Genomic DNA, 23,358 nt, shown 5'->3' on the forward strand with positions numbered 1-23,358 from the left:
CCTTCCTCTGCTGGGGGGAAGGTTTTCTTTACCAGCAAATCACTTTTCTAACATAACTCCAAGAGCATATCCCTAGTCGTGCCCCTTGATTCTTCAATCCTATCAAGGATAAAAGCTCTGTCTTCAAAGAACTGCCGTTTAGGATATCACCGAGGGCTTGCCTGGATCTTTATTCATGTCTAAAACAAGCTTCCGGAAGGAGAGGTGGCTACTTCAAAGCAACAGATTCAGTTTCCACTCACGTAGCAACTGGTGTTGCAAAATCTGTCCTGTGGTGGTGGCATCCTCCGTGCATTAGCAGAGGTTCTTCTGGATCATCTCTGTGTGTGATTCACGGCCACCCCAAACCTCTCTTCCGCTCTCGCCCTGGTGCTGGGGAGGCAAGCAAGCCTTCAGAACTCTGGTGCCGATCCCATTGATTATAGCGACTGCCAGGGGTGCTGGGTTGGAAGACGGGAGAGGCCACACTCAGGCTCACAAGCGATTCATGAGCAGTGTCTGCTGTGCCGGGGGAGAAGGGGCAACCACAGCACGTGTGTTGTGCATTTGCCAGGCCTCACGGATTCCATGACAGGGTCCAGCCTTGAGAGACTCAGTCTCATTTCGTGTCTCAGTAGTTTTGCCTTTGAATTAGTGTACATCAGTTACTCTGTTCCACAGTAAAATAGAAATAAATTAGAAATCATCTGTTAGCTTGGATTATATAGAGTTACCTATGTTTGCTTTTCATGGCTTGCTTAAGGAAGATTTTAGATATCTAAGCTATTCTTACTTCTCTCACTTCTGAGCTAATAAGTAAATTGTTCTCTAACCTTTTTGTTGAGCTTCTCTTGCTTAGTTGACACGTGGTTTTATCTCCTGTTTTGTAAGTTTGGCAGAAAATACTCCTAAATTTGGGGGTAATTTTACTTAATGGACTACTAATAAACTAACACGAATCTCTCGAAACCGTGGGCACATAGCAGGTGGCTCCATTAGCATGGAGGTTATGATCAGTATAGAAGAGACCAGATGTATCCTTCCCAAAGGAATGGTCATGTGTTTGTTGTGCTTTGGCTTCCCTTCTTAGAGGCTAGAGATAATTTTCAGTCTAACCACTGAGTTCTAAATGTATTACTTCATATGAATTGAAGTAAATTTTAACTATCCTGGCAGCTGACAAAGAACACTCTTTCATTGAGGCAGTAATGACAGTGTAGAAAACATAAGCAAAGCTCTGAACATGAGGACATTTTTGACATAGCCTAACTAAAGTATGACTGTATCGAGTTTTAAGAAAACTGTGGTAAAATGTCCATAATAAAATTATCATTTTAACCATGTTTAAGTGTCCAGGTCTGTGACATTAAGTACATTCACACTGCTGTACAACCATCACCAGTATCCATCTCCAGAACTTTTTTATCTTCCACAGTTGAAAGTCTGTACCTACTAAACACTAACTCCACATTCCTCCTCCTGCCATTCCCTGGCAGCCACCATTGTACTTTCTGCCTCTATGAATTGGACTGCTCTGGGAAGCTCATATAAGAGGTTCTAATCTTTTTGAGCCTTGCTTATTACATACACTTAACATGTCTTCACCATCCATCCATCCATCCATCCATCTTGTAGCATAGGTCAAATTTTCCTTCCTTTTTATAACTGAATAATACTCCATTGTGTGTGTATCTGTGTGTGTGTGTGTGTGTGTATACCACATTTTATTTATCCATTCATCTGTCAATGGACACTTGGGTTGCTTCTACCAAGTGAGTAATGTTGCTATAAACATAGATGTACAAACATTTGTTCAAGTCTCTGCTTTCAGTTCTTTTGGGTACTTACCCAGAAGTGGAATTGCTGAGTTACATGGTAATTCTATGTTTATTTTTTTTGAGGAATCATCACACAGTTTTCCACATGCCATTTTACATGCCACCAGCAATGTACAAGGGTTCCATTTTCTCCAGTATTTCTCCTTGCCAATATTTACTTTCTAGTTTTTTGATAACAACCATCCTAGTGGGTGTGAAGTGGTATCTTATTGTAGTTTTGATTTGCATCTCCATAATGGCTAGTGATGTTGGAGCATCTTTTCATGTGCTTTTTGGCCATTTGTATGTCTTTGGGAAGGTGTCTTTTCAAGGTCTTTGCCCATTTTTAATATCAAATTTTTGGGGGTTTTGGTTGTTGTAGGAGTTCTTTATTTACAGTGGGTATCAACCCCTTATCAACTAAATATGATTTGCAAATGCTTTCTCCCAATCCATAGGTTGCCTTTTCATTCTGTTGATGGTATCCTTTGATGCACAAAAGTTTTTAATTTTGATGAAGGCCAGCTTATCTATTTTTTCTTTTGTTATGTGTGCTTTTGGTGTCATATCCAAGAAATCATTACCAAAGCCAGTGTCCTGAAACTTTCCCCCTATGTTTTCTTGTAAGAATTTTATAGTTTTAGCCGTTATGCTTAGGTCTTTGATCTACTTTGAGTTAGTTTTTATATATGTAAGGTAAGAATCCAACATCATTATTTTTGCATGTGGTTATCCAGTTTTCACAGAACCATTTGTTTAAATGACAAGTATAAAAAGCCCCATTGAATGATCTTGGCACCTGTGTCAAAGATCATTTGACCATATATGTGAGGGTTTATTTGTGGGCTGTACTAGACTTAAGGGTAGGTATCTTGTTTTACATACAGTCTCATCATTTCTCACAGATTTATTGTTACAACTTGCTAATGCGTCTCCCCAAGTGGTAATCATTTCATAAACTTCCTACCTATGGAAATCTTTCTCTTTTAGAAAAACAGTTAGTTATTCATCTGCTCAGAACCTTTTATGGGCTCCTCCTTCCTACAAGATGAATTTCATCCTCCTTAGCTCTGCAGACAAAGCTCATCCTAGCCTGGCCCACGCCCACCTCTGCAGCCTCTTCTCCCACCACCTTCTTTTAGGTACCTTTTGGCTGTGATCCTGGGAATGTCACTGGAGCCCGAGTGAGAAATGTGCTCTCATGCTCCCCTGCTTTTGCACCTCTTTCTCCCCTTCCTCACACACTTGATAGAGTCCTGCTTGTCCTACCGTTCTCTGAAGTCTTTCCTGGCCCTTCCCTTTCAAAGTTAAGCATTGTCTCTCTTCATCTTGTAACAGCCCGTCTTGAGATGGCATTTCTGATCATATAAGTTTTGCCTACTTCTCTGTTTGCCTTCCTTGATGATGGGTCTCTAGAGGGCACAGCTTTTTTTGTCCTGTCCATTTTTGTATTCCCAGTGCCTGACTTAGTGCCTTACATGACATTGGTACTGAATAAGTATTTGTTGAATGAAACAAATAAATCTGAAGCTACAAAAGAAACAAGAGCGAGAAAGAAGTGAAAGACATCAGGTCAGGAATCACACGTGTTTTTCCTTTGTTATAAACTATTGCTGTGGCCTGTGGGGCTTTAAGGAAAGATTACTTTTTTGCCTCTAATGATATTTCCACTCTTTTCTTGTACTTGCTATCAATACTATGATATACCCTCTTCCAAGCAAGGGTAAGTAAACTTAATATTATGAAAGGAAGGAACAACTAAGGGGAAAGCAGAAAAAGAAAGAGCAGGGGTGAGGGGAAGGAGGAGGAAGAAATCATCCACCTCATTCAGAAGCATTTAACAAGTGACCCTTGAAGCTGAGCCAGAATCGGCTCTGGTGCTGAGATACAGTGCTGTGCTGTGCTGTGCGAGATGCAGTCCTCTAGACAAACACAGAACGCACGTTCCTCAGCACCTGGTGTCACAAGTGCCTCTTATGCCTTTGGAAATTTGGAATAGATGAATAATTAACTATTTGCCTCAGAATATAGCATCTTCACAAAGAGAAGCTTTTTTTGTCTCTTCTGTTTATATGGCCAGATTTGTGAATAAATGAAGACTTTCAGTCAGATCTATGTTTAAAAAGGTTGTCAAGAAAAAAAAACAAAAAGTGGGACTTCCCTGGTGGTCCAGTGGTAAGGAATCCACCTTACGATGAAAGGGACGCAGGTTCAATCCCTGGTCAGGGCAACTAAGCCAGTGTGCCACAACTACTGAGCTCTCTGGCCTCAGGTAGAGCCCGTGGGCCGCTAACTACAGAGCCCACATGCTCTGAAACCCAGGCACCATAACTACAGAGACCACGCGCCCTGGAGCTGCATGCCACAGCTAGAGAAGAGAAAACCTGCACGCCACAACTAGAGAGAAGCCCACGCGCCACAACGAAAGATCCCGCATGTCTCAACGAAGATCCCGCGTGCCGCTAAACCAAGACCTGACACAGCCAAAAATAAGTAAAATAAATAAATAAAGAATAAACAAATCTTTAAAAGAAAAAACAAGAAGTCTTACTATCATATTAGTACCTGCCCAGCGTTCCTTTACGATCCAGTGAGCACAGCGAGCCAGGCTCTTCCAGTCCTTGGTGTGTGTGACTGTCACTCTCTTTTGGCTTTAGTTGGGAGCACTTAATACACAGAGGGTCCACAGAATAGCAGAGTCAGAAGAGCAAATCTGGTTATTCCACCAGAGTTTAAGGAGGACAAAAAGGTGTGTTTGAGGCCATAAGCCATCATGGCCAAAGGGTATAGCTCTTCTGTTTTGTCCCTAGAACCTCAGTCCTTCCCAGCATTTTAAAGAAGCAGGGCTTCCTGGTGGCGCAGTGGTTAAGAATCTGCCTGCCAATGCAGGGGACATGGGTTCGAGCCCTGGTCTGGGAAGATCCCACATGCCGCAGAGCAACTAAGCCTGCGAGCCACAACTGCTGAGCCCGTGTGCCACAACTACTGAAGCCCATGCGCCTAGAGCCCGTGCTCCGCAACAGGAGAAGCCACTGCAATGAGAAGAAGCTGATGCACCGCAACAAAGAGGAGCTCCTGCTCGCCACAACTAGAGAAAGCCCGTGCGCAGCAACGAAGACCCAATGCAGCCAAAAATAAATAAATTTGTTTCGCAGAAAGAAGCAGTATGGTCTAGTCTCAGCCTTTGGTTACTTTTTGAACTCTTAAGAACAGTTGGGGAAGATTTGTACTTAATTAATATGTAAATGACTAAAGTTACGAATTGAAAAAGTCTAACTGGAGACTGTGGAGTTATCCAACGTTGGGAATTTGAGATGGAAGACTTCTGGAGTCCCAGCGTGAGATGGCTCTCACGTTCTTTTTAGCCTCGTGATTTTATAATTCGAAATGGTCGTTGATCCTGTCAGAGCCTTTTAGGGAATAATGCCAGTTTCAGAGGGCTAGATTAATCAGTGAGTCAAATTCCTGTGGTATTTAATCTGCTCCCTGAGCCTTCGCCATTTTTAGAATCCTGAGGAATATAAGGTATAAACCCTGATAGACCGCCAGGGTTCTCATTCATTCTGGTTAGCAGATCACCTAGGAATTTTAGTTGTAACCCAGGGGTACTCAGTGACTTCAAAGAATCAGTGCGACTCTTTGGAGTAGTTCACATGTGGACTGATTGGGAGGAGAATCACATTCGGTAGGTGATGCTTCTCAAGTCGTTGGATGAAGCACAGATGCTGAGTTGGAAACACAGTGAGCTGTTTGTATATTATTTCATTTCATGAAGTGGCAGCTTGGCCAAATCCTGTTTAGAAGTGATTGTGCTCTCTAGTCCTTCTCCTCAGCTGTCTTTTGTGTGGGTATAATCTCCTGCAGTCGTATCATAGACACGTATGCACTGCTGTTTGCATAAGCCTTTTATTGGAAATAACCCAACAAAATAGCACTCACTGCTAGCTTAGCACAGTTGGGCCTTCTCGAAGGCACATTTTCCTACATGTCAGAAGAATGAAATCTTTAGTTAATGTTAGCATGCTGACATCCACAGGCAGGATATTCCCAGATAGGCCTTCTTTCTATCCCTGGCTCACCTCTTGAGGAAGGAGGCCAGAGGTCCAAGTGACATAATTCTGTGGACACGGGTGCCTAATGAAAACAGCCACTTCAGTGGGTATTATTACTTTTCACTTTATTAACTTACCATTTATGCAACTTATCCCTTATTGCATTAAAAATGTATTTAACAGATAGATTAACTATTCCATGATATTTTATCAGGTTTTCAAAACTTGGTATTTTGGTTTAATATAGAATTACAATGCTAATGGGTTAACAAAATTAATTTCATAAATGACCTAAAGTTTGTTCACACTGCAACTTGTTAAATGTGGCACCTTCAGGGTTTATCTCATTTCTAATCATTTGAATTAATAAATTGTATGGTCTTAGTGTATCAAGAAATCTTTGTAGAGTAAATATTTGCCCTTTTTTTGGTACAGTGAACTCTAGTTATTGAGGTTTGTATATAATGGAAATTTAGAATAGAGTTTATAACCCCCCTGCCATGTACCCTTCACCCGGTTTTAGAAGTTATCAGCAGTTTGCTATATTTTAAAATTATGGAAACATTACTAAAGGTTTAAAAATTAGAATTAAAATCAACTATGGTCTCATCCACCTTCTCCAACTCATGTCATTTTATGTATTCTCTTCCGTGCTCTCTGTAGAGTTGTAACAGAAAGATATTGTTTCTCTTCTTTTTGCTGAACATCATAAGAAACTAAGAGCTAATAATAGCTGCCATCAGTTGATGTCCTCCTATGCCAGGCTCTGGGCTACTTGCTTTCCATAGAATTCATAGAATCTTCACAAGAACAATGCAGTGTAGGCATGTCCCCCGCCCACTTATAGATGAGGAACCTAAGACTCAGAGAGGTTAAGTAACTTGCTCAAGGTTGTATATCTAGCAGTGGATTCAAACTAAAACTGTAATTCCAAGGTCACACTCTTTCCTCCCTACAAAGTGGCCTCTTCATTAGCAATTTTTCATGTTGCTACATAGTTACCTTTTTAAGGAAAAAGAAATGTCAATACATAAATTTGACTACATAATCTATAGAAGCAGCACTAGGATAGGTGACGGCAAGGATTTAGAGGAATAAAGGCACGATCCCTGCCCTTCAGTGTTTATGCTCCAGTGCGGAGGAACCTAACTCCTAAGAGACGCTGACAGGGTTTCCCTGGTGGCGCAGTGGTTGAGAGTCCGCCTGCCGATGCAGGGGACACGGGTTCGTGCCCCGGTCCGGGAAGATCCCACATGCCGCGGAGCGGCTGGGCCTGTGAGCCATGGCCGCTGAGCCTGCGCGTCCGGAGCCTGTGCTCCTCAACGGGAGAGGCCACAACAGTGAGAGGCCCGCGTACCGCCCCCCAAAAAATAATAATAATGATAAGAGACGCTGACAAAGAATACGGAACAGGGCTTTATGTGGTGTTATCTGTAAATGTTATAAAAACTCTACGGAGAAGGAAGTGGACGAGGATCACACCCCATATGTGCAGAAGGCTGCTAACACGCGTAGAATTTCAGCTAAACTTTAAAAGACTGACAACGCCAAACGTTGGTGAGACTGTGCGACACCCAGAGCTCTCACGCATGGCTGGTGGGAGTGTAAAGCTGCTTTGGAAAACACCGTGACAGTTTCTTACACTTATCCATGAGCCCCCAATTCCACTCCTAGGTATTTAACTGCATGAAATGAAAATTCATGTCTGTGAAAAGAGCTGTACAAGTGTATCGGTAGCAACTTGTATATCGTAACCCCCCTCCCATTAGTTTTCTTTTGCTGAGTAACAAATTACCACAAATAACCCCCAATTACTAGCCCACCGACCTGTAGATCAGATATTGAGCATGATGTTGGTGTGATTCTCTGCTCAGGGCATCACCAGGCTGAAATGCAGGTGTCAACAAGAATGAGTTCTCACTGGAGGCTCTGCGGGGGGGAGTCCACTTTCAGCTCATTCTCGTTGTTAGCAGAGTTCAGGATCTTGCAGCGGTGGAACTGACATCCTCTCTCCTTGCTGGATGTTAGCCGAGTGCCACTCTCAGCTCCTAGAGGTCACCTGCGTTCCTTGACATGTGGTTTCCCCCATCTTCACATCACCAAAGGCATATAGAATCCTTCTCAGGCTTCAGACTTCTGCTGCTGCCAGATGGAGAAAATCCGTTACGATTAGGCCAGGCCCACCTCCATAATCTCCCTACCTTAAGGTCAATAGTGCCATGTAACATAACCTAATCATTAGAGTGAAAATCCACCATATTTACAGTGCTGGGGATTATGAAGGATGTGTACATGGTGGGGGGGTGGGGGTGGGGAGATCTTGCAGAGCCATTTTAGAATTTTGTTTACCACAAGCCCCCATTGGAAAAAACCCAAATGCCCATCAAAGGAGAATAGATGAGCTGCAGTATATTCACACCATGGAATTACCCTTAGCACTGAAAAGGGACAAATTGTTAATATATGCAATAACACATATGAATCTCAAAAACATTATGCTGAAAGAAGCGTAAAGAATACTTATTGTATGGTTCCCGTTGTTTGAAGTTCTAGAAAAAGCAGAACTAATCTGTGATACCAGAAAGTAAGAGTTGTGGTTGGTGGAGGGGCGGGTAGGCACAGGAGAGCTCTGCTGGGCTATGACAGTGCTGTATATCTAGACAGGAGCGTGGATTACGTAGGTGCTTTCATTGGTCAGAACTCTTAAACTTTACTCTTAAGGTTTGTTTATTGCACTGAATGTAAATTTCACCTTGATTTATTAAAAGTGAAACATCACCCTATTGAATCCTTGTTTTACCTCCCACCAGACTTTTGGTTTAAGAAGTGTATCACAATTATATATATATAAGCACCACTCTTGGGAAACCTTATAGGTAGAAACATCTTTACAAATCATCTAACCTAATTCCGTTGTAAACACTACTGCCCTAGTGAAGAAAAAGGGTTAAAATTGATAATGATAGAGTCTGCTGCAGCCACCAGTCTGCCCTCAGGATGGGGTTAGACAGTTTCACCTATTTGTGCTTGCCAGCAGAAAACATGACAGAGGGGCAGCTTTGCTAACAGCAATCCATCTTGAAGTGTAAGCACAGAATCTGGAGTAAGACATTTTACTTGGAAGTGTTTGGCAGGAGACATTTTCTTACTGTGATGGATTTGATCAGCGAATTCACAGCAAATTTTGCTGCTGCCCATGATTGGCTGGGAAATTATTTGTAAAAACTCCATTGAGGGCTTCCCTGGTGGCGCAGTGGTTGAGAGGCTGCCTGCCGATGCAGAGGACATGGGTTCGTACCCCGGTCCGGGAAGATCCCACATGCCGCGGAGCGGCTGCGCCCGTGGGCCATGGCCGCTGGGCCTGCACGTCCGGAGCCTGTGCTCCGCGGCGGGAGAGACCACAGCGGTGAGAGGCCCGTGTACCACACACACACAAAAAAAACTCCATTGAAGTTAAAGGACAACATAGTGGTCATTTTAGAGTGTCTGTGACCTCACCTTACCGCTGTAGAAATGGTTGGATGATGTTGTGAGCAGAAAAAGGACAAACTTAGGTGGATGGATTTCACAAAACTGCCCCCTACAGTTTTTATGCTATTTCTTTAAAAAAGTGTTCTTTCATATCTACTATGAGATTGGTTTCCTATGATACATTGGTTTCCTATAATGCCCTGGCTGATTATTGACTTTAGATTTTAAGTACGCTGTAATGAAAATAGTTAGGTGGCTGTTAAGATCATTATAACTTTTAAAGGTTCTTTGTGCTTTGGCTTTTTGTGATGAGGTATCACCATGTGCTAGCATTTAAATGTTTTAAGTATATTTTCTTGGTATCTGAATTTCTCTGCTCAGGTCCTCATGGAAGCTGTGCTCATTGACCCCTGTGTGGTCACTGGAGACTTGGTGAGGTGTTGGTACCATGTTCCAGCAGAGTGGCCACAGTCCCTTCCAGTGACTGGAAGAGAATTATTCAACACCCACTCCACCCTACGCAAGTTATTTATGTGTTGAGTGGTTAATTAGAGTAAACTAGGAGTTTCAGAATTAGAATTATCAAATTTTTTGGATCCTGAGAAATTACAGAGTTTTTGTGTAGAAAACTTTTATATGATAATAATCCCTTCTGTCTAGTTGTATCTATAACAATTCTTGGGTTTTCTGTATTAAAGAATATAATTTTGGCTTGGTTTACCTAGGAATAATGCAGTTTGTGTAAAATGATTTTGTGAGATGAAAACTCTTCGTCTTGATCTCCAGGTATTGAAATAATTATTCTTTAAAATATCTACACACACACACACACACACACACACACACACACACACACACACACACACACACACACACACACACACACACACACACACCAAGTACTGTCTGATGCCACTTATACAAGGGATCTAAAGTAGTTAAATTCATAGAAACAGAAAGTAGATGGTGCTTGCCAGGGCCTGGAGGGAACGGGAAATGGGAGTTGTTGTTTAATGGGTGCAGAGTTTCAGTTTTGCAAGATGAAAAAGGTCGGGAGAGCTGTTGCAAAACAGTGTGAATAGACTTATCTCTACCGAACTGTACACTTAAAGTGGTAACTTTTAATGTTATGTGTATTTTAGCACAGTGAAAAGTTAAAAAATGAAAATATCTAGTATGTTTTCCCTTTTTGAGATGAGAAAACCAAGGCAATAAATAAAACCAAAACATGTAAAATGTAGCTTCATCTGTTGACTTAGTTGAACAGGCTGTCTTGCTTTCAGTCTGCTGGTAGCAGCGCTCTCCCAGTTGTGTGTTATGCCTCAGTGTGATTTTGCTTCTGGGGCAACGCCTTAGCCCATCTTTTTCTCCATTTTCCACTTCTCAGCACATTCTTACGCTTAAACTCCTTCCCCAAATTGCTTGTCTGGTAGATTTAAAAGATTCTTTGATATGAAAACAAAGTAAGAAGATAATGTAATCCACTGCTGTCTCTTTGCCTAGTACTTCAACCTGTTACCAAGGACATTAAAAAAAAAAAAGTGTGGAGCAACCACTGTGTGTCAGGCATTGACCTAGTGTTTCCACATGCGTGTTTTGAAAGTTGATGGTTTATCAGAAATCAATCAAATTGGCCAGGCTCAAAAGAACTTTTGAATTTTATATTTTAAGATTGTTTTGGCCATGGTAATATTTCTTCTTCTTGGAATAACTTATAAATTACACAGGGTGTATTCCTAATAAGAATACATTTTGGTGTTAAAAAAGTATGCTTACATGGTGTTTTACTAATACGTGAAACTAATTAATTCCCAATGTGTGAGTAGCTATCATGTCTCCACAGTGTTCGTTATGCCAGATTTGTCAGCTTTATATCTCTGGGGGCAAAGCTCTAGAGAACAGGAGAATACACATTTCCCTCTGACTGTCCCACTTCATACACTGTTCACTGGGGAGTGTTCATGGCCAGCGTGCTGCATCCTGCTGAAAGGAAGACCATGCATCAGAATGTTTGTTTTTAGCAGTTATTTTTAGCAGGCAGATCTAGAAATTTTTAGTGTTTTCATGTTAGAGTATACTTCTTTATTATGATAATTCCAAGAAGAATAAATAATTTTAGACCCGTGTATGTGAGTGCATGTGCATGATGGGCACGTGTGTGTGTGTGTGTGTGTGTGTGTGTGAGAGAGAGAGAGAGAGAGAGAGAGAGAGGGAAAGGGAAAGAGAAAGAGAAAGACATCCCCTTAATAACAGGAGGGGGTAGAGGCTTAGTCTATTATCATAAAGCTCTGCTAATGTAGCTTCTGAGTCATGTGATTGCAGAAAAGGCTATTATCTCAATGAAAAGGAAACTGGTTTTTAGAGCAAGCGATAGAATAGAAGCAGGAAGAATTTTCGAGTGTTCCACCATGCTGGATTGTCAAAGGGGGATCTGTCTGATCAGCAGCTAAAAAAGGATTTGTGAGGCTAGTTTGTCAGCTATCGTTAGAAGCAAGTGATAGAGGAGGTAAGCAGCAGGGCACTCAGCATGTGCTCAGGTTTACATCAAGGCAGAATGCTGGTTTGGGTTAACACAGGAGATTTATCTCTGAGGCATTAAATTTATTGCTAATTGTGGGGTTTTTTGGTTTTTCTTTTGGAAGAGTGATGTATGGTATTTTTATTTACATCACTGGTGAAGATAAGGACAAGCTGCTGAGCTCTGGTTTGAACTGCAAAGGCTGTGGACAATTACAAGGTGTGTTTCACAAGTGCTCTGACTTAATGTTTGGCAGTGTTCTTGGAATTCTGTGTGCTTCTGGATTGGATGTGCGTGTTGCCGAGGGAGAACTGAGCATGACAACCGGGCAGTGATATAGTGTTCTTGGGGACAGATACATACAGTGCTATCCAAATTGATTCCTTCGTGGTCCCTATTTCTTATGTGTTTATTTAGCGATTAAAGGTTTCTTGCAGTTTCTTTATGTGGCCAAATACAGTCTCATGCTTGTTTTAGGAAATGAATTGGTAAGCATTTTCTAAATTTCCAAAGAAGAATCCAATGCAAATCTTACTCATTAAGGAATAAATATAAGCTTTATATTTGTATCTGTTAACTTTTTTTAATATCCTTTTGTAATTCAAGCCTTAAAAAAGGGAGGGCTTTGCAGTGAATTTGAAATTATCTAAATTTTAGTTAGGTAATAAATCTTATTTTGGCTGAGGCCTTGAATGAATGATTTTTTGTTGTATAGAGTACCTAACTTTTTCTGATTTACTACATCCTTATGCTACTGTGTGCAGAAAGCTGAAAACATGCAGTTAATCTTTAGACTCTGCTTGTCCACTTTCGCTCATGCTAATGCTATTAATTCTCTTAGCAGTCTGTACCTTTCTCTCAACCTTGGAAGGTGTAGTACTTAAAAATCTGAGATTGGGGAAAGATAATCATAAGCTTTATCTGAAAAGGGTTAACTATTATACAGTGTTTACTAGAGGTATGAATTCACTAATATGTTTTTCAGTTAACTTCTAGACCAGATGTGCCCAACTTGGGGTGTGTGTATGTTTCAAACCACATATATTATTATATTGTGTATATTTCCCTTTTGAAATTGACACTGATGGAGGTAAGAACTCTTATCTGGCCATTATGTACTGTATCGACAATTTACAAAGAATTGATTCTTTTTATTATCTTCTCCAAGAAAATATGGTGAGAGCAGCTCAAACATAATTTTTAATCATACTAAGTGCAAGAGATTCTCTTCCTTATAATATCTATAAACTATATTTTAGCACAATATAGTTTTAATAAAATCATTAATCTTATTAAATGGGATTTTCTTTAAAAAAAACTGGCACCTTAGTTTAGTCTACCTACATAAAAAGACAACTTGGTTCAAATAAACAGTTAATTACCTGTGGTTTTAATCATTCTGGGATTTATTTTTTAATTGTAGGACTCTCCCTACATTCTTGTAAGTAGGATATAAGACAATTACATACTGGTATCAGCCCAAAAGTCACTAGCATCATATTGAATAATGAAACTCTTATAGCCAGATGGTTTGGGCTTTCTTTGTTTTTCTTTGTTTTTGCTTTTGAATTTTATTTTGCCGCCTTATCTAAAGCTTTTGAAGTGATCCAAGGATTTTGGGGTAGTTCAAGGTGTTTTTATTGAGCACTTACTATTATTACATGGCACTCTGTGAAACACTTTGGGAAAACAAAGGCAAATAAGATATTTAAACCTACAAGATAACTTACAGCTGGCACTTTTGTAAAACTTGTTTGGCCAATCAGAGAGTATTCCTGAGGACTTGGTTAACGACTTCTCCCTGAGCACGTCTGGATGGTAGTTTTCACTAGTCTCCATCTGTGCCTGTTCATATTTCCTTTGTATTGTAACCAAAAAAAAAGTCGTTTTATTTACATTCTCTTAAAACTAGGATAGGTTTGGTTCCAGATCGTGCTGTTTTTCTCCTAGGACATCAAATGTCAGTCCTGTACAGTTTTAAAGTACATTCATAAAAGGATTAATCTGTTGTGTTATCTAAAAATATCTTAACTTTCAGAGATTGGGGAGTGAGGAAGAGCCCCAGTCTTTCTATGAGAGTTAAAAGACACACATTTTGACATCAGGGTAGTGTCTAAACAAGCCAGGTGACTAGCTTGCAAATCCTGCTACACTTCAGAATTCCAACCACAATAATTAACCACAGATATTATAATCAGGTCTGATCTTGTCAGGCTGAGGGGGTTTGCTTCTTGGAGAGATTTTTAATGTGTAGGAAAGATAGGGTAAGAAAAGACGGAATTAAAGGTGATCCTAGTACTCAGTGTTGTAAACCTCAGTGAAATGTGTTCTTAGGAGGTTTTTGGTTTTTTGAGAAAGTCACAGTTTGGGAAGATTTAGGCAGTATTAAGGTACTAGGCTATATTTTAATAGATGCAGTTTAATTCTTTGGAAACCAAAGGGATATAAAATTCATGAAGTGAAAAAACTTGTGCAATATATATGGCATCTAAAACAAAACAATGGTTCTGATGAACCTAGGGGCAGGACAGGAATAAAGATGCAGACATAGAGAATGGACTTGAGGACACGGGGAGGGGGAAGGGTAAGCTGGGACGAAGTGAGAGAGTAGCACTGACATATATATACTACCAAATGTAAAATAGATAGTGGGAAGTGGCCGCATAGCACAGGGAGATCAGCTCGGTGCTCTGTGACCACCTAGAGGGGTGGGATAGGGAGGGTGGGAGGGAGGCGCAAGAGGGAGGGGATATGGGGGTATATGTATATGTATAGCTGATTCACTTTGTTATAAAGCAGAAACTAACACACCATTGTAAAGCAATTATACTCCAATACAGATGTTAAAAAAAAAAAAACTTGTGCAACAGATAGAAAATTTTCCAGGGTCCTTCTTAAAGCTTCGTGTAAATGAGGTTTGGTCTGCACTGAAAAGAAACATATTCATGAAAAGTAACTCACAGCTGATTCAGAAATCTGCTTTAGGGAAAGGTGAGCGGGGCGAGCGCATTATTATGCGGTAGCGGAGATTGGTACAAGGAGTGGACTCAGAGTTAGCGTGAGATTCACGGGGTGGGGAGAAGTTCTGAAGTCGTGGGATCTGAAGGATGCATGTTACATATTTTCTTACTTAGCTACTTCTCCTTTTTCTTGGCAAATGGAAACCTTGCTGTTTTCAAGGTCCTTTACTCACTGCATTGCTATGATGGGAGCATTCAGGTATACAAACCACAGAGAATCCAAATTAAGGTTCTTGTTTTCAGACACTGGGAACACCCCTGGAATATCAGCCACTGATTTCAGATTTGTTGTAAGTCATTTTACACCCACGCAAATTCCCTAGAGAGGAGTTCCCGTCTACATAATATTTCACATAGGGATCCCTTCTACTTCTTCAGGCTTTAGTAGTGAACAAGTGTATTTTCTCCGAGGTGATGTCACTCTTTCTCGTCAGTATTCACGGTGGGAAAAAGTTTTACCTCACGAAATTTTTATAACTGGATTTTTGCTAATGAGTGGGAAAGTTAAGTATGAATATAGCGTTATCATCTATCTTTGGTCTCCCTTGATGGATCCTCCTACGGGTTGGTTTATTTTTAAAATGGAAAGATAGCCAGTTTCATTCTTGCACTTAAATCCTCCTGTTTATTTAACAACTGTTTATTGTAAAATTTTGTCAGGTGCTTCACTAGTACAGGAGAAGAGTAACTGACTGTCCCTGGGGTGGGGAGAGGATTGATCAGGGGACACTGGGCAGAGAAAGTAAAGAGAACAGAAGATGACTAGCAGGCCCTGGAGGATGTATAGGGTATCCTAGGCCTTCACTGTCCAGCATAGGAGCCACAAGTCACGAGTGGCTTTTGACCATTGGAAATGTGGCCTATCTGAATTGAGTGCAAAATACACTCAGACTTTGAAGACGGAGTGCCCCCCTCCCCAAAGAAAAAATAAAATAGCTCATTAATAATTTTTAGAATATTGATTACACGTTGAAAAGATAACTATATTGAATACGATGTGTTAAAATACATTACTGAATTTGATTTCACCTGTTTCTTTTGACATTCACCGTGGCCACTAGACGGTTGGTGGTTCCCAGTATCTTCTGTTGTCTGCGGCTCTGAGCCAAGAGGACAACATGTGTAAGGCATTGGGTAGCAGTCTTTCTTGTAGATGAGACATCTGTGCCAGACACCAGGGGTCCACTCAGGAGCAGGGAGCTGTAGACCTTTCCCAGGCCCACAGTCTTCTAATCAGTAATCAGATTAGAAGCGGTATGAAGTCCACACCCCTTGGTAGGACATAAAAGGCCCTTTCATGACCTGGCTGTACCCTTCTAGCTGCCTGCCCCCCAGATTCTGCCCTACTCCCATGGTCTAACTTTGATGAACTACAGCTGATCCTTGTTATTTGCAGGCGTTATTTTCCATAAAGTCACGGCAGACACTGAGTTAGCAAATACGGAGCCATTGCTTCTAGGGGAGATACAGAGTTAGATTCCTACGAGTCTCTGGTCATAACATTTTAGCTCTTGGATCAGTACATAGCCTTATTTTGAGTAGGTTTCTGTTTAAAGACACCTTATTTAATATATGTATTGTTGATTCATTAACACTGAACTTTTGGCCAACAGCTCTATTACTCATGCCTGAATTAAGCCTATATATATCAAGCTATGTACTTTTATCCTCGATCTCATTTAATTTTCATACAAACCTGTGAAGTGAATATTATTTCTGAATTTTACAGACATGGAAACTGAAGCTCAGAAAGGTTAAGTACCTTTCCCAATGTTGCACAGCTAGGAAATGATGAGAGCAAGAGCTGAGCCAGGCTTTCCATGACTTTAGGGCCGAGTGAGGGGATAGAGTTCAGTAGGTCTGGTGTTGTCCTTGGGACTTCTGCCTTTATTGGGAAGGGGTGGAGTTATAGCTCGTGGGCCACAAATTTACCCACATTGAAAGCTTCCGTGTCTATTTGATAGCCTAACCATTGAAATCTAGGCTAGGGGAGCATGTGCTCTGACTTACTGGGAGGAAAGGTGCAGAGCCACTGTGCGTGTTGATTGCGGTGGCCGAGGTGCGCTCTGTCTGCACCAGCTGCTTCTGTCTCATGAGCTCAGCAGACCCCTCACGCTCAGGGCACACCTTTTCTCTGCTTCCTAATTGGCTCGTTCATTGCTCCTTGTCCTTTATCCTCTTGTGGTTTCTTCCTCTGTGTCTTTTCACCTTCTCTCTCTGCACACAGAACAGCTCTCTCTCACATATTCCACAGACTCTGACAATCTACTGGACTCAGGCCATCACCTCTGTCTGTGTCTGGATAGAACTTTTGTGCCGAGCCGCCCCAGTGGACCGCTGGGCAGCCTGTCCATTGGGTGCCTAGATCAGGTGTCAGGGGAGCATTGCTATGGAGTCTTCAGTGTCAAGAGCTGGGTGAAAGCTTCCTCGTAACAGCCCATTGAGGATCCTTAGGAAGGGCTGTGGGCATGGATGGTTGGGTTCAGAACAGAGTGCAGTGGAGTCTGGTACGACGTGGCATTTACCAAGAAGATCTGTGGGACTTCTTGTGTTTTTGTGTTTTTCACCTTTAAAAGCAGAAGACCAGTTTAAGTTCCCTGACTTTTCCACTTGGTCGTTTGTCGAGTTTAGTCTTTCATTTAGATAATAAGCCAGGATACATGTTTAGCAGAGCTAACCATTGCGGAGTTGTGTACAGCTACCTCTGCCAGGGTTGAAATAGAGTTTCTATAATGGCCCATTCCAGAGGCCTCTTCTGTCCTCCCTGGTTTGATCTCCTGTCACCTCCAGATTATTTCAAGTGCCAGGTAACCTCAAGACAGTTGGAATTAGATTCTGGAGCATAATTTTCTAATGTAGTTGCTTGGAAATGTTATCAGGACACCTAGGATTAAGAAGGGGGAAAGACAAGGTAACAGATGTAAGTGGGAAGTTGTTTCTTGTACAAAGGGTTACTGTGAGCCGAATGTTCCAAAGGCAGAGAAATCAATCCAGTTATTGCCAGACACTAAAAACAGATGTTTCACTGGTGTAGAGGGTCTGGGCTGCGGGTATGGAGGTAAGCGGGGACGCCGTTGAGCTTCTGGGGTCCTGGTACAGTCCTAAACGTCTAAGCCACCTGAGTTCAGTATAATTTTGTGCTTCAGGTGAGTGATGCAGTGTATTCACTGTTGGTCACAGTCAGAACCTGGAGGTTGTGGGACCAGTCTGAGGGCTGGAAATGACGCACAAATAAGCATGTGACAGTGACATAAGGACTCGAAAGGAAATTCAGGGAAAGGGAAAGCTCATCCTTCCTTGATGATGCTGAGAGGAGAGAACGAAAAATCAGGTGCTTTCATATCATAGCATTGTAAGGTCATGGCTTTTGGTTCCTCTGTTCATATTGGGAGGTTAACTGCATGTGGGGTGTCGATCTTACCTGGCAATTCTGGTGTCAACTGTCTATCCCTCCCTTGATGTTACAGCTGAAGGTCTCCAGGGATGGACATTCCACAGACTTCAAGGATGATATGTTCATTTTTTTCTAACGTTTTAACTAGACCGTTTCCTTGTACTATCATCAACAACTCTCCTGTTATGTATTTTGAAGTCCTTATTTAATGGTTTTTATTAGAAAGTTAAGGATTGTAGAAAGAGCAATCAGAGCTTGGTTTGAAACCTAGTGGTATAACGTGTAAGCTTTGAGACTTTGGACAAGTCAGTTAACTTCTTTGAATCTGTTTTTTCCTCTGTAAAACAGGGGACAGTATCTGCTTTGTAGAGCTCTAAGAATTAAATAAAATAATGTAGAGTCCAACACTTAATAATTACCAAATGCCTAAGATATTTCTTCTCTGTGAAATATCCCTTCAACACACGTAGTGTGTTTTCGTACCTGTGTATGTTTCATCTCCCCAAGTAGTTTATCCATGTACACACACATATAAACACACACACACACACACACACACACACACACCCATACATACATATCCCTGCTTATTTAAACAAGTTCTTGGTTAGTGTCTGTTCATTGACTAAATTCCCCAGGCACCTATTATCTCTTATCTTCCGGAGCAACATGGAATTTCATGTGTCTATTCAAATTGCAGATTTCTAATTTTTCTTTTCTTTTTGCATTTCTAAGAGTACATCTCTTATTTTTTAGCATCCTGTCGTTTGCTTGATTCATATTAAGCTGGCAATCAGCTAAAATCCCCTGTGGCTATTAATCACCTAAGTGGCCATAATCTTAGCTTCCCCTATTTAGAACTTCATACAGTTTTTTTGTTTGTTTCAACCTCATTGTAAGAATCTACCTTTGTCTTCATGAGTAGTCATGCTGGTTATGAAGACCAGTAGTAACATGCTAAAACTTTTTTAATTTTTAAAAGATACAAAACTGTATGTTAAGATTATAACTTTAAAAATTATAGAGAAAAATCCTGGAAGGCAGGAAATATCTCCTTGAGAAGATGAGACCTACACAGGTAAGAAGAGCCATATCTCCGCCAGGGGAGGGGAAGAAGAGGCAGGGCTCAGGCTCTGGAGTCTCTCACTTCTACCACCTGCTGGTGGTGTTTGACCTTGGACATGTTATTTGATGTTTCTGTACTTCAGGGAATCATAATAATAATGACTTCATAGGGTTTTTGTGAAGATCAAATAAAATACAGATATAGCATAGTAAATGATGTTTCCTATTTTGATGAAATAGCTTCAAACTCTATAGTAGTTTGTAAAGCAATTTATTCCATGAACATGAATTAAGTACTGTGTGGCAGGCATTCTGGTAAGGGCCTAATATAAAAAGATGAAGCCTACTTAGTTTCTACCCCTCACAGAGCTTAAAATTTGCTAAGGAAAAAGACATAATTAAGATATATGTGGTTAATGGTAGTTATGTAGGCTATTAAAAGATAGAGGAAGGGAATTTAATCTTGGGGAGAAGGTCATCTGAGCTAGGTTTTGAAAGATGAGTGGGAATTAGCCAAAAGGGGGAAAATCTATTTTTTGTTCCATGTGTAGCAAGCACAAGAAAAGAGGTGAGAACTAGTGTGTGGTAGGTGAGGAACCCCGTGCAGTTTATACATCACCAGGGCAAGCAGAATCAGCAGGAGATGGCCCTGGAGAAATAGGCAAGGGCTAGACCATAAGGCATCATCTGTAACATTTGAGGCAGCAGAGACTTCATCTCAGAGGGAGTGGCGTCTACTAAAGATCTTGAGCCGGGAAATTAATTATCTGGAGGTAAGGAAGCTTACGTTAGATTTTCCAAGTAAGGTGAAGGCCCGAGCTAGAAGCAGTAATGATTATCTTAAAGACAAGGGGGGAGGCTTGAGAATACTTAAGAGGCAGAGTCACATTGATGATTTTCTGGCGAGAATGTAGGAGTTTAAGGATGATGTTCAGTGGATGGCGCTCTTTCAGGTGGGGCAGTTAGGGGATGAGAAGGAGGAATGGATGCGCTCAACTCTGTGCATTGAAACCTAGCTGGATTTTTGAGGTAGAAGCTTTGAGAGGTGAAGGCTGGAAAGAAAGATTTGGGAAACCTTGGGAATAGGTGTTACCACCAAGGAGAGCATGAAGCCGCAGTTCTTAAGCCTTTTTGAACATTTGCATTACTTGGAGAGCTTTTAAGCAAAATACTGATGGTGTCCTGGTCATATGTGTGTGTGTGTGTGTGTGTGTGTGTGTGTGTGTGTACACAAACGTGTCTTTTTATAATTGTGGTAAAATATACCTAACATAAAATTTGCCGTTTTAAATGTACAGTTAAGTGGCATGAAGTACCCCTTCACGTTGTTGGACTGCTGTGCACCTCCAGAACTTTTTCATCGTCCTAAACAGAAACTCTCGACCTATTAAACAATAAGTACTCACCCCTCTTCCCACAAGGCCCTGGTAACCACAATTCTACTTTCTGTTTCTATGAAATTGGCTATTCTGGGTTCCTCACATGAGTAGAATCATAATATATGGCCTTTTGTGTCTGACTTCTTTCACTTAGCATCATGTTTTCTAGGTTTATCCGTGTTGTAGCATGTATCAGTATTTCATTCCTGTTTAAGGCTGAATAACATTCTGTTGTATGTATATACACTTTTGGTTCATTCATGTATTGATGGACATATGGGTTGTCTCCACCTTTTGGCTATTGTGAATAATGCTGCTGTGAATACGGGTGTCCGTATATCTGCTGAAGTCCCTGCTTTCAGTTCTTTTCAGTATATACCTAGACGTGGACATGCTGAATCATGTGGTTATGTGGTGTTTTTTAAAAGCTCCCCAGGTGGTCTTCAGATATGCACCAGGGTTGAGAACCTATGATATACAGCAAGGCTGCTTAATCTGGAAGGTCCATAAGTAGTCTCACTGTGGGTTAGTGACATCTTAGGAGAATTGTATGCCTTGTTTTGTTATCTATGTAGCTTTACTTTTTGGCTTTGGTCAGACTCTCAAAGCCATTCATAACTCCAAAGTGGTGCTAAGAATCACTGCAGAGTCTAATTTAATATAGACAGAGATTTGAATAGACATTTCTCCAGAGAAGATATGCAGCGGCCAAAAAAGCACTTGAAAAGATGCTCAACATAGTTACTAGGGAAATGCAGATCAAGCCAACGAGACACCATTTCATGCCCAGTAGGATGGCTGTAATTTTTTTTAAAAATTAAATAAGTGTTGATGAAGATATGGAGAAATCGGAACCCTCGGACATTGCTGGTGGGAAAATAAAATGGTATATTCACTTTGGAAAGCAGTCTGGCAGTTCATCAAAAAATTAAATGTAAAGGTGCTATAGACTCACCAATTCCATTTCTAGATTTATATCCAAAAAAACTAAAGCATATCTGTACACTTGCACACAGATGTCCATAGCAGCATTATTCATTCCTAAGAGCCAAAAAGTAGAAACAGCCCAGATGTCCCATCAACTGATGAGTAGATAAATAAAACGTGGTATATCCTATATACATTGCAATATTTGGCTATAGAAAGGAACGAAGTACTCATACATGCTACAATATTGCGGAACCTTGAAAACATTATGCTAATTGAAATAAGTGAGAAACAAAAGGCCACATGTTATATGTTTCCATTTATATGACATGTCCAGATTAGGCACATACATAAAGTCAGAGGGTGTTAGTACTTCAGGGTGGGAGAGAGGAGGGAATGAGGAAGCATTGCATAGTGAGCGTGGGGTTTCCTGTTGGGGTGATGAAATGTTGTGGGATTAGATGTGGTGACGGTTGCACAATCCTGTGATTAGACTAAACCGCTGAAATGGATGTGTTAAAAGAGTGAATTGTATGGCTTCGGACTTACACCCCTCTAAAGCTGTTAAACATAATTTTAAAAAACGGAAGAGAACCGAGGAGAGGGCTGGGCTGAAGAGGAGGCCTGGAGAACTCCAAAGAGGAAGGTCCCATGAAAGAGATGGAAGAAGAATTATGCAGTTTAAGGGGAGGCCCTATACAGGGTGGTGTCATGGAAGGCTCAGAACAGAGATATACCGGGAGGAATCCCTGGGGGGACGTGATCACAGTGACAGGCACAGTGGAAAGGCTAAGTCACATAGCACGGGATGCCAGAACTTATGTAGGCTTGGTATGCAAATGTCATGGAAGACGAGGGAGGCAGAGTCAGTGGAACGAGGGGGGGGAGGAAATGTAATTGTTTGGGATCATGAAGTGAGTGGAAGGGAATAGGCATAAACCACAGGCCTGTATTCCCTTATCTGAATCTCAGAATTCAACAAACTCTGGAACAGGAAAGGTTTTTATAACTCATTTAGCGGTAAAACCTGACTTGAATGGATATGGAATGGCTTATAATCTTCATTTGTCCCACCTAGTGTGAATATTCATACATTTCACTGCAGAAATAATATTGGATTTGATTACAGAATGCACTCACAGGGCTCTGTGGGGTTATTATGAAATATGGCATATGCCACGTTTTCTCTTTCTAAAATTAAAATATGTCTATCTCTCTGGATTCTAAATTCTGTGGCTCCCTAGTGTTTGGGGTAAGGGAGAACAGGCCTGTAGTCTTTGGGCAGGTCCGGATGTGAAGGAAAGATGTGAGACTGGATGGCTGCTGGAGAAAGATTCACACTCAAGGGATGGAAATGACCTGAGTGTGCTTATAGGTTAAAGTAGAAAGAAAAAGGGTGAACGGTTGCTAAAGGAAGCTTTGTAGCAAAGTCTCAGAGAAGATGGGGAGGGAAATAGGAAATGGGGTTGGAGCAGTTAGTGTTTACAAGACGAGGGATCACACATCCTCTGCGAAGCCAGGAGTGATGTTGAAGAGAGCAGTGGATTTCTGTGTAAGTGAAAGGAAGGGAAGTCGCATAAAATCAGGTTGATCGGCCATTTGCCCAAGTGGTAAAAGCTGGAAATAATTGTTGGGGTAAATAGGAGCTGACTGGAGAACAAATAAAAGGATGGGCAGGCAGGCCTATGAGTCTAAGGCAAGTTGAGAAACCTTGAAACGTCTGAGGGGCCGTTCCG

At 41.2% G+C, this 23,358-nt stretch overlaps 1 protein-coding gene across 12 annotated transcripts in view; it reads left to right on the top strand.

The window, feature by feature from the left end:
• The window catches only part of NCOA2 (nuclear receptor coactivator 2), a 272,180-nt gene that overhangs the window by 135,220 nt on the left and 113,602 nt on the right, over positions 1 to 23,358 (top strand). Inside the window, exon 1 of one of the 12 annotated variants that reach the window (XM_029222585.1) lies at positions 11,017 to 12,056. The exons of 10 other annotated variants lie outside the window; for them this stretch is intronic. The gene's annotated coding sequence lies outside the window, so the exon portion shown is untranslated. Of the gene's footprint in view, positions 1 to 11,016; positions 12,057 to 23,358 lie in introns of those variants that run through there. One more of the 12 variants, XM_029222586.1, reaches the window with a different exon arrangement.

Source organism: Monodon monoceros, unplaced genomic scaffold (assembly GCF_005190385.1).
Source record: "Monodon monoceros isolate NGI ecotype Baffin Bay Population unplaced genomic scaffold, NGI_Narwhal_1 Super_Scaffold_14, whole genome shotgun sequence".
NCBI lineage: Eukaryota > Metazoa > Chordata > Mammalia > Artiodactyla > Monodontidae > Monodon > Monodon monoceros.